This window comes from Olea europaea, chromosome 12 (assembly GCF_002742605.1).
Source record: "Olea europaea var. sylvestris chromosome 12, O_europaea_v1, whole genome shotgun sequence".
In the NCBI taxonomy this organism is placed as follows: domain Eukaryota; kingdom Viridiplantae; phylum Streptophyta; class Magnoliopsida; order Lamiales; family Oleaceae; genus Olea; species Olea europaea.
In genome coordinates, this window is record NC_036248.1 from 12,453,472 (window position 1) to 12,468,388 (window position 14,917).

Genomic DNA, 14,917 nt, shown 5'->3' on the forward strand with positions numbered 1-14,917 from the left:
ATCAAAGAAATTGTACAAAATTGGTCAGACAAAAATTACATCCTGCAACTAAAAAAAGCAGAACATACACGAAATCATGTCCCTAAATCCCTAATGCCGTCCCAAGAAAAATCCCTAAATTCCTTACTGCTGTCCGAATAGAAATCCCCTAAATCCCTAAATTCCTTATTACCGTCCCAAGAGAAATCCCTAAATCTCTAATGCTGTGAGTGCGAAAGGAAAGCAAGAGAATACCAAATCCCTAAATCGCGAAAATCCACTCCTCTCTGTGGGTAAACCGACCACCAAGCCGGCGAACTGGTCTCCGTCACCGAAAACGAAATCCCTAAAACTGTGAAACACAGTCCGACCACCGAAATCGCATAATGCCGGCAAACTCGTCTCCCTCACCGAAAATGGAATTCCTAAAGCTGTAAGAACAGTCCTCTCACCGAAAATAGAAACCTAAAGCGCGATCTTATGACTATGTCGATATGTAGCTGTGATCCGCTGACTACCCAGAGTACTCATACGTACGGTAATTTGTTTTGTGTTGATGCATTTTTTGTTTTTGCCTTTTGTGAAAAGAATTTATGGGTTTTGTTTTTGGTATTTATTTGATGGACTATGTATTGCACTTGTCAAACCTGTGATTTTTCATTGGATGAATGTGAAGCACAAAGCATATTACAAGTAGATTTGAAGTACGTAATCCTTTTCATCACAGTTCAGTGTCTAGAAACAGAACGAGGGCTTTGCATTTCCATATTGAAGAATAGCAATAATAAGATTGTAGCTTCAGTAGTGTAGGAGAGACTCCTACTGTCATCCCCCAAATCGACTTTGTTGTTGTCACGATTTGGAATAAATGCATGGCTTTACAAAACTATTACTGGATTGGGACAGTAGCACCGGCAGAGAGAAGAAGTATGGTTGATTTTGGGAAATTTATTTTTCCTTAATAAGATGGTGTGTTTTATTTTGGGACATGAGAGGCCCCTGTGTGCAATTAGAATCAGGGTCACATTGTAATTTTCAAATGTTTAGTAGATTTTGATAGAAATTGATGAAATATGTAATTGAGAAATTATGAAGTCCATAAAATACGTGATTTAAATGAATTGTTGACTCTTAGTTTAAATTAAAATTAAAATTTTAATCCTACTAATTAAAGGCTAAAAAGTGCTCAAGAGACAGTAAAATTTATGTTTATCATCAATTTGGATAGATTTCTAAGTGCTAATGGCCGATGTCAAAGTAATATGATTGTTTATGTTTTTCTTGTTTGGTTGCCAACAACAATTCTTCATCTTCCTTTATTTCAACATAATTGACTCTCTCTTCATTATCTTGGCTTTCAAGCTGTGTTAATCACATCAGTTGCTTTTGAATTTTGTAAGAATTTTCATTGTATCTACTCCCAGTAAAGATGAAAATTTACACAATATTGCTTGATGACATATGACCTGAATTCGAATCTTTTGCTGCTATAAATTCATCATTGTTGCTAATATTGCTCAGTATTTGAAGAAGTTTGTTGTTGAATGGAAGTTTCACTTATTTAATACTCCTTAGATATGTTTGTAGCTTGATCAGTTTCAGAAGTTATATGTTAGACTTTTCATTGTTCAAAACTTAAAATTTATCTTGTTCTCATAGAAGACAGACATTGCAATCACGTCCAATAGCATGTTGAAACTGTATGATTAGTTAATGATCGGTAAGGAAAAGGTTAAATTCAAACTGAATCAGTAGTGGAGCATTTAGAGGGGATTAAATCTAACATTTGGTGCAGTCTTTTTTTTTTTTTTTACTGCATCTTATTTGGCCTCAGATTGCTTCATGTAGTTTCATCTTTGTACTTGTCTTTCAAATTAGCTTTGATAGTAGATATGGTGTTCAACGAGTTCCAAGTAAAGGGTTTCGTGAAATATTTGAAAAAAAAAAATAATTATCCTTCACATTTAAAATTTTTGATTTCATGATTGTGAGTTTTGACGATGGAATTCTCAAAGTGTTGAATTGTGTCATTTAAAATTTTTGCTGAGTCGTACTTGTTAGGTAAGCAAGGACTTGTGCTTGCTTATTTATGAACATATAGGAAATGTTTGAAATACTGCCGGCTTATATGATTGCGTTGCAAGAATGTACCTTTGTGGGGTTATATTGACTTTTGGTAGCATTTAATCATATAATAACTTGCAGAGGCACACATAGTGATTATGTTGAAAATTTTCATTGTGAGATTATTGAAATGTTTTCTTATTATCAATTTTACTGTTATGTTTTAAGTTAACAAGTTGACAATTGGTTTTGTAATACTGTTATCAATTTTGCATGTACGATAATAATTTTTTGGAGGGGGCCTCATTTGTGGAGTTCGCCTTATGCCCCTAAAATCACAGAACCTACACTGCTGTCTCTCACTACATCGACTGCCGGCTAACTCCTCTCCGTGTCGAGAATCTATCCTGCTTCCGGCCAACGACGATATTGGAAGCATTGGAGGAATTGTCCACCGCCTTTTGGATCTCATCTTCTGTGCAATTGCAAATCAACATTGTGCAAAAGGTATTCCAATTTTTGAATTTATCTTTGGAATTAATTTTGCAAGGAAAGCAGCGCTTATTTTTTCTTGTTGAATCATTGGGTTTGTTTATTTAAGTTTTCGAAGATGTTATATTAATGTAAACGTCAAATTTTGCTGTTTGTTAATAAGAATTAGGTTTTTTATTTAATTTTCTTCGATCCCAAATTCCAGTTTTGAGTCGTGTGTGTTGGTTGTTGTTGGTTGTTTAGTAGTAGTATTTTATACTCGTTTTGTGTGAAGGAGAAATATTTGTCGTGGTAATTATTTACATGATATACAGTATCTCGCACTGGGGTGTTGGTTGATGTCATGAAAATATTTTGTTATGGACAGTGGGTGGTTGGCAATGGCAGTAGGTGAGAAATGTGGAAACTGAGGCCATGCCGATTAATTTTGGGTTTGATATAAAGTATTTTCGGTTTAAAATGTTGTTATTTAGGACAATGTTTGTAGACATGGACAGGCAGACATACATTTATTCAAATTGTTTACATTTATAGAGTACATGTGTAGTTCCCTCATTTCATTTCGAACCCATCATTTTGTGCTTAGGTTGTTAATACTCTTCAACAGTGTTCACATATTAGTTTTTTTTAAAGTTTGTAAATGGTTAGTAGATAAATTATACTTATGATGTGAACTCTTTTGCAATATGTACCTTAGAACCCATATGATACATTTGCAACACGACAGTGTAATGAGACATCCTATAGGAAGGGACTTAGAGGGTGTATGTTTTCACTTGTAATTGTTTTTCGACTGTGATGACTGGATTTTCGCTATTATGTACCAAGTTCGTGTGTTGGGGCACCATGCATATGTATCACATGTGCATGTTGAAAACTGTCATTCCCGACATCGGGTGCTGTAATTCTCGACAGTTTGGTGAATCCCGACAGATGAACTGTCGTTTCCGATAGTTAGCTACAGGCATTCTGGACAGATGAGAGATGGCATTGTCCTGCCAGACGAGTGTAGTCATCTGTCGACACAGGCTTCAGTAACAGTGTCTCGACACATAATTGTGGGCAGTGACGACATTGAACGTGCGTTTCGAAATAACATGTATGTCGAACATTCATATCTCATTGCCGCACGTATTTTCGAACATTCAAAATATTGTTAGTAACCTTTTTTTGGAGTTCAACATTGCATGCACAATTCGACATAATCTGTTCTTATACGTTTGGGTAGATGATCTATTCTTATACGTTTGTTGTATTACTTGTTCCGATTGATGTGGTTGTACGCTCTTTCAAAGTACGTTTGTTCTTTGAAATATTCATTTGGTGTTGATTTATGGTCTGACCATTATCGTTTCATGTGCAGAACAGATGAAATTTCAATTTTGGGTGCCGGAGAATGTACGGTTGCCCGCGTGCATCTCGCAATGGAGCAACCTCAAGTACATTAAAATGGTGATGGATCACTTCAACGACCGACTGAGGTATGACTTTTGGAACTGCTGCCTTGGGTTTCTTGCTGACGTTCCGGAGATCCAGTTTTTCGTTCAACTAATCCAGGCCCTTGTGTGCCGAGGGATCCATTGCGATAAGTCCCACGAGTTGTGGTTCAACGTTCAGGACCACCTTACTCGGTTTGGACTGCAGGACATGCTATCGTGACTAGACCGCATGCTGGCTCGTTTCTAGAGGACAATCGGTTGAGCAAAGCATTGGAGAAGAGAAGGCTAAAGGAAAAGTATTTCAAATTGCTGGACAAGATTTCATGTGCCCAGTTGGAGAAGACCTTTGTCCGCGCGTCGACACCTAGGGCAGATAGATACGAGCTCGGGCTTGCTCTGATTGTGGAAGGAGTTATCACTGCTCCGGATAATAATGTTGGCATTGATGAGGATACGCTTTCCCTCATCGACGACTTGGAGCTGCTTCTTTCATACCCCTAGGCCAAAGTGGGGTATACGCGTTTGTTGAAGGGATTCCGAGGTACTTGGGCATGTAAAATGAGCGATGCAAAGATGAAGAACGAGAAGGACGTCAGTTACACAATTCACAGATTTTCGATCGCCATGCAGGTACGAACAACATTGCGTTTATGTGTTTTGTTTGTTAGTATTCGAAGAGTTACGTACATTATTTGGATTGACACTTATGCGACAATTTTTTTTGTCAAAATTTTTGTTTTAGTCCGGACAGATTTGGGCATTTGAGGCCGTGCCCGAACTTGGCGAACGCTTCGGTGAGCGGGTGGGTGAACGCTCTCCCCGGCTTCTGTGCTGGACCTTTATGAAACAATCGCAACAGTGTACGTACGATACGTTCTTTAGGGACGTACAGGTTATGGACATTTTTCATTTGCCTTTCGGTTCTTGTGTTTTCTTGGGAATAGTATGCAACATATTTTAACTACCCGTTCTCCCCAGTTTCTACAGCTGCACGTGCACGACACACTACGTCCCACGGAGGCCGAGCGTGATCTGCCATATATCGTCAGTTTGGTGTCATTCCCCGACCATCCGGTGCAGTTTTTGGACGACCTCGCTAGGAGTGTTGTCGGGCCACAGTTCCATGAGGCGTTACCGGCCAGTGGGGGACATGAGGGTAGCACTACGGGTGACGGCCATGACGACGAGTCCGGTGCAGGGGCCGAGGACGATGAGACATCCGCGAGCGAAAATCGTCAGACACCGAAGGGCAACGACGATGATAGATCTAAGGCTGATGACAGTGGAGACAGCGGTGGCGACACCTCCAGCGAGACCGGTGGTGGTGACACCGACGACGACGAGCATGCCTCGAGATGGCAGTCGGGTGCTTTACCCACTCCGATTGTTGGCCCGTCGACATCTGGACTGCAGGGTACGCTTGGTGGACTGACTATGACGAGGGAGGACGTGGAGGGCATGTTGTTGGACCAGCGCATCCTCTTCGAGATGAGGTTGCGGACCGTGAAGCATGAAATCATGCAGCACGTGATCGAGGAGTTCGCCAGACTGAGGGACTTTATATCTATCTTGGTGCCCCCGTCTGGCGGCACCTCCACTTCCGCTGCAGCTCCTGTCGTGAATGAGCCACACATTTGGGACAACCCCCATGAAGGTATGAGTTTATGTTATTGTTACTTCCACTTACAACATGTCTGCAGAGCCGTGCAATTTTTCCTATGCGTTCGCTTACAAATGTATTTTTTAAATTGCCAAATTACTTAGATATAGATGGAGGCAACATGGACCTGTGCCCGGATGACGGTGGCCATCTTTCGCCTATCGGGAACTTGGAGGTGAATGGTATGTCGGTTAGTTATGTCAAACACATATTTGTCTTTGATGTCATCTCATCTCGTGATATGCAACTGTATTGAATTTCAATCATTCAGTACATTTTTTTTGTTTCCATCTAGATGAGTAAGGCAGCGACATACGGAGCCCACGTGACGACGACCGTGCTGAGGAGGCTGAAATGCAGGAGGGGAACGGTACGTGCGTAAATTTTGTATTTAATGTCATCTTATCTCGTGATATGCAAATGTATTCAATTTAACTCAAATTTTTACTTTGCTTTCGAATAGCCGGGGAAGGCAGCGACAAACGGCGCCCAGACGACCATGCAGACGAGGGTAAAACGCATGAGGTGAACGGTATGTGTGTACTTTTTTTCAACTTCTGTCGTCTCATCTCGTCATATGCATATGTATTCAATTTCACTCGTTCATTACTTTTTTCTCTATCTTCCAACTAGACGGGAAAGGCTGAGACGAACAGAGCCCACAGGATGACGACCGTGCAGAGGAGGGTGACATGCAGGAGGTGAACAGTACGTGCGTAATTTTTTCCAACTTCTATGATTTGGGATCTATTACCGATCACTTCCCCCTACAAAAATGATAATTCATATCTTTTGTTTGTCCATTTCACCCAATTTTCTTTCAACTAGACCCAGGAAAGACCGTCCCCACCCTTCCCAGTGACGACAACGAAGAATGCCCATCGACCCAAGACGTCACAGAGGTGGACGGTATATGCCCATTTTCCTTGAATAATCTTATTCCACGACTATGTGGCGTCCTTCACACAGAATTATTTCACTAAAATGCTGAAATATTTTACATGGGTACTACCACAGACTTGTCGGCACAAGTGACCGTACCAGAGAAGGGAGGCAATGTGGGCAGCACAAATAGGCGGCGATCGACTCGTGTTCGATGTCCTGCACCACCTACCTGGACTCCATACACGAGTGGAAGGGCAAAGAGAGTAAAGAAATATGTGAATTCAAGTGGTTTGGTAAGGTCTGATGTAGTAGTAGATACGTTGTTTGTAACAAAGACATGCTTTTAATTTGGTTTGTTTTATAGACGGATACATTTGCTCAACCATATGCTACTCGTTAAACTGTCTTATGTACAGTACATATCATTTTGCGATAATAAATGTTTAGTACAAGTATGTGATGGTATTGTCGATAAATTTTGTGTATATGCGTTGACGACATAATGCATTTATTGTTCATGAAATATGCTACACGTTAAACTGTCTTTTGTAGAGTACATATCGTTTTGCTATAATAAATGTTTAGTGCAAGCATGGGATGATATTATCAGTAAATTTTGTGTGTATGCGTTGACGATATAATGCATGTATTGTTCATGAAATGTGAAACGGTACATCAACATCAGAACTAAAATAAATATATCATCATTGTTATACATCCCAGTCATATGACTTGTCAAGACGAACTGACGATTTTTTCTGTCAGAGTCTTCACAAAAATCTGCATGCCTTCCCTCAACCTCAGCACGAAGTGCAGAGTTGACTCCTTCTGAATGTTATAGTCTGCCAATGTTCGACCGTCCTCAAGCTTTTTGCCAGCCAAGATCAGCCTCTCCTGGTCTGGTGGGATTCCTTCCTTGTCCTGAATTGTAGCTTTAACATTATCAATGGTGTCGGAGCTGTCACCTTCACGGGTTATTGTCTTCCCAGTAAGGGTTTTGACAATAATCTGCCTGCCACCATCAAGCCTCAACACCAAGTGGAGTGTGGACTCCTTATGAATTTTATAGTCGCCCAAACTACGGCCATCCTGAAGCTGTTCACCAGCAAACATGAGCCTTTGTTGGTGTGGTGCAATGTATTCCTTGTCTTGTATCTTGGTTTCACCATTATATTTATGACACGTATTATTTATGATATGTGAAAGGGTTGTTCGTTTTTTAGTGATTAGATTGCATGCACGTTTTCTACTCCATAGGTGAGTATAAATTTTCTGGTTCTTTCATTGATTGGATGAATAGTTACGAACATTCTCTGCTGTGTGATTTCACTTTAGCAGGCACCTGATGCAGGTAGGCAGCAGATTCATTCAGAGGGCTGATTTTTGAGTTGAGCAAGTGCGTTCATCGAGGTGGGATTACGAATTTTTGCAGAATGATGAAGAGCACAAACAAAATGAAGGCACAGGCTAAATCAACAGGTGTAGTGAATAGCACCAAAAAACAGCCAAAGGGATCCAAACCTGGGTTCATGCCTAAAGGTACAACTGTGGAGACCATTACTCCTATTCCATATGATGTGGTTAATGATCTCAAGGGGGGCTATAAGATTACTTCAATTCCATATTAGGATATGGTTAAGTGGAACAGACATTGAGACAGCACATTTGTTTGCACTCTAATTAAATTGATGTTAATGCTACTTGATGAAGTAGTATTATTTTGTACTTTAATTTCATTGGAGTTGAAGGTGTTATACCTGCACAAATGAATCATGATATGTAATGATCTTGTGTGTAATGGAGCGTGGTTGAAGGATCGAAGACAATGATTATTGTAAAATTCACATTACCGTAGTATGAATAATTCGGTGTGATCTTTGCTACGTTGGCTCCAACATTACAACCGGTGTATGTTTATTTGAACATAAGTTTTAGTATAAATTCGCTTGTTCAGACAAATTAAAGTTTATTTGAAAATGGCTTGTTGTATCACTCAATGTTCATCTTCATTGGCAAAGACATTAATTTTATCAATTTTTCATGCAATTCATATGATTTAAAATTAAAAAACTGTATTCAATTGTGACTAAGGACTACAAAAATTCAGTAAAGTAATTTAACTAAAAATTGATTGCATGAATTTTGTCATTGCAAGTCTTACACATGATTATAATTTACTCATAATTTTCGCCATTTATGAACTGCATTAAAGTACACTTACACCCTTAACCATCACACTAAACCATCACACCAATGGTCATTCAAGTGTTAAGTAGAAATGAAATGGTGGTTGGTTGTTAAATTGCTCTAAATATCCTCATATACTTCCAGTATAGAGCATGGCTTGCACTCTTCAAGTGGGATATATGAGACTCTTTCTGAGACATTTTGTAGTAGTATCACAATATTTGAATGACCATTGGTGTGATGGCAATTGAGGAGCCTTCCCGTGGACAATATTTGAAGCAATTCACCGCTGGCAGTTGAGGAGCCTTTGTCGACACCCGGTTCAACCCCGCTATATCCTATCGTAATTTCTTCGGACAATGAGGAAGTGAGTTCGAATGGTGGTAGGAGAGCCATCACTGTCGTTCCCTTTCCAAACCTGGACGAAGTTGCAAGTGATGAAGGTGAGTCTCCGAAAAATGTGCTTGAATGGATCGTCCCATTTATAGATGCAGACGAAGTTGAATGTTACGAAGATGAGGGGCAAGGTCGCGTTCCATCGCCCGAGGTAATTGTCATCAGCTTGGACGATGACGGCGGGGAAGAAGGTTCAAGTGTTAGCTTCGAGTGAAGAGTCTGGCTTTGTTGCGTGTGTGGGTTTCTACATATGTATGTATAGTGCTTTTTTGTAAGGGATGGATTTTGTGACACTTAACCAATTCTGTAGCATGTAGGAAACTCTCGTTGGCAAGTTATGTGGTTTTTGTATTTTGTTAAGCGGAGCGCCGAACAACTGTCGAGAATGGTAGGCACCATCTGTCGGGAACGACAGATGAACTGTAGGAGTTTACTGGGAAATTTTCTGTGTATGTAGTATGCATATTCATAGAACATGTATTTTAGATGAATGAACACAACATCGTGTGTACATTCAACGTAATTTGTGAACTTTGCGGACAGTGTTATGCGCTAAAAATGATGTGTTCGTAATATGCATTTGAAAGGAAACTTGTATAATGGTTGACCTTTTAATATTCCGTACAATCAATTTACATGTGTCAACAATGGCAACAATGTTATGCACAACAAAGTTGTATTTTGGTTCGAGGCTGTTATGCAGTACGTTGTGCCTATTTGCGTACTGTAAATGTTAACATAACAAAGAGTAATGTTTATGCGTAAGAGAATGAAAACAGTAATACAATATTTACATTGTCATATACAAACGACATCGGGGGAACACTTCACTTACAACTTCAACCACTCACATACAAAATGCTGCTTACATCGGACGTGGTACAGTGAGGTTCGAACATGTGGTCTGGTTATGACTAAGTCCACCGCGGCGAGTGCATTTCCTGAGCCGTGTGGTACACTCGTGTCTAGATCGCTTATGTTGTGTGGGTGGTCTACCTGAAGGACGACGTACACTGGGGGACATAATAGGAGTACCTGTAATTTCGACTGGAACAATGCAGTCCACTTCACGCAAAACAGGGTATATAGCTTCTCCATAGGCACCCTTCCATTACTTGGATGTGTAATACGGTGAGCAGAGATCATATAATGACTTACCTGTCAAGCAAGCAGCACGTGTTGCGTGAACGCACGACATACGATTCAGTTGGAACTCACGATAAGTGCACGTGTTTTCGGAGAAGTCTGCGATGTCCGTGTCGTTGGATATTCCAACTTGTGTTAAGTTATCTGTCAAGCCATGCATTCACAGCCTAGTACCTGCTTCGAACGTCGTCCGTAACTCATTCTCTATCGTTGATGACAGTATGGTACTACATGCGGTTGCACTTGCTCGACATTCATAAAACCACTTCTTCATAGTATGCCGAATGTGTTCTACTAAGCACGTGATCAGTAACGAACGAGCATGTCTCAAAATTAAGTTCAGAGATTCTGTATTGTTATTGGTCAAAATATTGTACCGTTGGCCAACAAATNTGTGGTACACTCGTGTCTAGATCGCTTATGTTGTGTGGGTGGTCTACCTGAAGGACGACGTACACTGGGGGACATAATAGGAGCACCTGTAATTTCGACTGGAACAATGCAGTCCACTTCACGCAAAACAGGGTATATAGCTTCTCCATAGGCACCCTTCCATTACTTGGATGTGTAATACGGTGAGCAGAGATCATACAATGACTTACCTGTCAAGCAAGCAGCACGTGTTGCGTGAACGCACGACATACGATTCAGTTGGAACTCACGATAAGTGCACGTGTTTTCGGAGAAGTCTGCGATGTCCGTGTCGTTGGATATTCCAACTTGTGTTAAGTTATCTGTCAAGCCATGCATTCACAGCCTAGTACCTGCTTCGAACGTCGTCCGTAACTCATTCTCTATCGTTGATGACAGTACGGTACTACATGCGGTTGCACTTGCTCGACATTCATAAAACCACTTCTTCATAGTATGCCGAATGTGTTCTACTAAGCACGTGATCGGTAACGAACGAGCATGTCTCAAAATTAAGTTCAGAGATTCTGTATTGTTATTGGTCAAAATATTGTACCGTTGGCCAACAAATAGTGCCCGTGACCAAAAAGGGAAATCTGCTCGCTCCTAGTACCCGTACGCTCTTGCACTTACCCTACGAAGCTATCCCATAAGTCTTTCAAACTCTTCAGTCCGGTAAGTTCTTGCGGCTCTTTTGAATTGAAATATTGAACTTGCGTTGTTATACCGCTGGATTAAATTCTTTTCCATATGCCAGACACAGCACCCATGGTGAGCCCGAGGAAATAGGTGGGCAATGACGTTTTCAATACTATTTTTCATGTCGGAAACAAACACCAATTCGTCCGAATCACCTATAAGATCTTTCAAATTTGATAAAAAACACATCCACGATCTATTCGTTTCGGCATTAACGATCCCCATGCTAACGGATAAATCTGTTTGTTGGCGCCTTTGGTCAGTTGCCAGTAGAATGGTACCTTTGTATGGACCTTTCAAGTGATTGCTGTCAACACAAATAACGGGCCTCAAGTAGTGCAGGTAACCCCGAATGCTTGCATTGAAAGTTAGGAAAAGGTAGTAAAATCTATTACGAGAATCTACTTCGATGTGCGTTACTATCCCCGGGTTACTCTCTCCTAGGAGGTGACAGTAGGAAGAAAGTTTTTGAAAGCTATCACCCGATGTATCATGTAGCATATGTAAAGCAACGACATTTCCCCTACGTGCTTGATGGTAACTAATTTTCACACCAAACTCACGTTCCATGTCACGTGCAATAGCGTTAGGATCATACGATCCGTACGTATTATCCAATTTCCCCAGAATCTGCTCGGCAATTACGGAACTAGTGAAATGTCGATGTGCATTATGGGCTTAACATATTTTTACATAATAATTTTAGTCCTTGTTATTTAATACGGGCTTAACATATTTTTACAGAATAGTAAATGCAAAATATTTATTTTCTTTCCTTGATTGTCTGTTCCTGTTGAATAACATAAATAATCATGTTACAAGGACATCAAGGTTGATATAAAATTTGATATAATGTCACATGACATTCTATCATTGAACAGTTTAAAACATGATCAACTTTTCCATCTGATCGTCTACTGTATGCAATTTTGTCAAGTTTCCTGTCAATTCTTTATATATAAATGATTGTCATTTGGACAATACTACGTGTACATAACCATTTACACACAGCTTTACACTACCTTCACATGAAGGACATAAAGGGAGTCCACACAAAATAAAATATGTGTGAGCCTCTCCATGTAAGAGATGTGTAAGGCTGTGTATACACATATCATTATTATTTTCATTTGTACATAACAACCATGTTATCTAAACATTAAGACCGACATAAAGTTTGAATATAATGTTGTGTGACAATCGTTAACATACAGAAATTGTATTAATATCTTCTCTCTTTCTAGTACGAAGATTACGTGGGCTTATAATCTTTTGTATTATATTATTTGTACAAACTGTGTTCATAAGTTCGGGTTGGCAAAATTCAAGGCTTTGATTTTCAATAATTTAAAAAATTGTTTTTGAAATAATTAATATAAATATTATTTTGCCAACCAACTTTGTACATATGGCACAACTCTAATCTTTTATACATTTTATTGTCACTATAATGCTAGATTCTTTTGCAGAAGAATATTCTATTTAATATTCGATTGAGGTCACGTTCACGCCCAATTTCACCCATCCGCATTTCTTGAACTCATTGATAGCTACTTGTAGTCCCTGTTTGAGAACATTCGAAATAAATTTTTTGAGAAAAAAATAATTTTGAAATAATATTTTTTTTGAAAAATATATAATTAAAAAATAGATTTTTTTTTTAAATTTATGTAAAAAAATATTTTATTGTGAAATGTAGGGTTGGAAATGAGTTTTAAAAAAATTATATTTTAATGATTGCCACATAGGGGATTAGCTAGTAACATTTTATATTAACAAATTATACTAGAAGTTCTCATATAAATTAGCTAGTAACATTTTTTTTTTCTAAGATACTTTGAGGATTTGGTGATAGAAATCTATACGACTATAAAGTTTTTCATATAGTGAAAATTTTTAACAATTCGTAAAACTGTCCATCTTTTTATATTTCTTTCGTTTCATTATTTTTCTGGACAAGATTCACGTGGCCAAACAAAAAGGGAATTAGCCTCAATTCTCAACATTGGCATAAAAAAAAAAAAGTAATGTTGTTCAGAGTTATAGAGCACAACAAAATATGTTTGTCAATTATGATGAGAAGTTTGACAAGAGAATTAATTTCGCCTTGTGATGAGTACAAGTTAAGGATACTTCGATCGAGTGTGGATTTCATAAATCTTTGTAGGGGAAACCAACCCCTAGTCTTACGAAGGCAATAAAAAATCCAGTATGAGCAACAAGGATTGGAAAGATATGGATACGGAAATTGCAAATACGAAAACTCTCTGTTTCGAGAAAAATGCTCTAACAAATATTCACAATACACGTCCTTACTCAATATCTAAACTAAATTAAAATTATTCCAAATTCATATGAAAAAAAAAAAAGAAAAAAAAAGGAGCAAATGCTTTCAACAATTCAAGTCATAATTCTACAAAACTAAGTCAGCAAATCACGTCCAAAATTTCAGAAACCATAATATAAACTTCTATTTCCCTAACATTTGACGCTTGTCTGCCACTACTGAACGAATCGTCAATCGCCTTTGCTTGTTAGTCTACTAATCACTATCTGAATCGCCTCTTTCTCTCTTCTCTTTCGGTGAGTCTTATATTCTTATTCAATCCATTTTTCTATTGTTCTTTCTTTTATTTATTTTTTTGAACTTATTATACACTTATGAGTTGTGGTTTGGATAGAAAAATGATTGTTTGTGTGTTTAGATGATTAGTGAACTTGTTTGTCATTTGGAAAGAATGAATGACGGAGCTATTAATTGTGTGAAAATGTTAAAATTTCCTAACTAGTACTACTACCATTTACTTTCATTAAAATAGTTAGAGAATGAAATTTGTCAATTTCCAATAAGTTGAAACTCTATCAATCTTTGTACATCTAAACATATCCCATTCAATCCTTATTTAACGGCTCACTAGCAAAATAAAAGGAGTTTTAACCAAACTGTAATAATAAAATATAAATGTACCTTTTACTAACCGTTATATGACAATATAAATGTCAAATAAGAAAAAGTAAACAAAAACGAAGAAAAATGTATTTGTTATATTAACATCTTTTAGCAACCAACTTTGAAAATAATTTTTTCATGAGTTTCATGGTAAATATGAATGTAATTTAACATTATTAGTGTTCGTTTAAACTTATATTTAACTTATGTTAAATACATTACTATAATGTCGAAAGGTAAATCGCGGATTAAAACTGAACCAAACCACAAATTATAGTTTGGTTTGAAAAAATTTCAAACCGCACAAAATGGTTTGAGTTGAAAATATAGTGCAAACCGCACAAACCAAATCACGTTCACCCCTGTCTACTATATTAACTCCGAGTCTATTAGGCCATGTTGATAGCACTATATTTTTCATGGAAAATGGAATTCAAATTCCAACTTCCACTTTTTGGCTGTTTGGTAGCATATTTTTCAATGGAATTTGGTTTTCTAGAAAGCTAGAATTTCTTGATTTTGCTTGAAGGGTATTGTTACATTTTTCCTTTTTTTTTTCTTTTTTTTTTTGCCTTTAATTTTTTTTTTTTTTTTTTTGGGTTTGTAAAA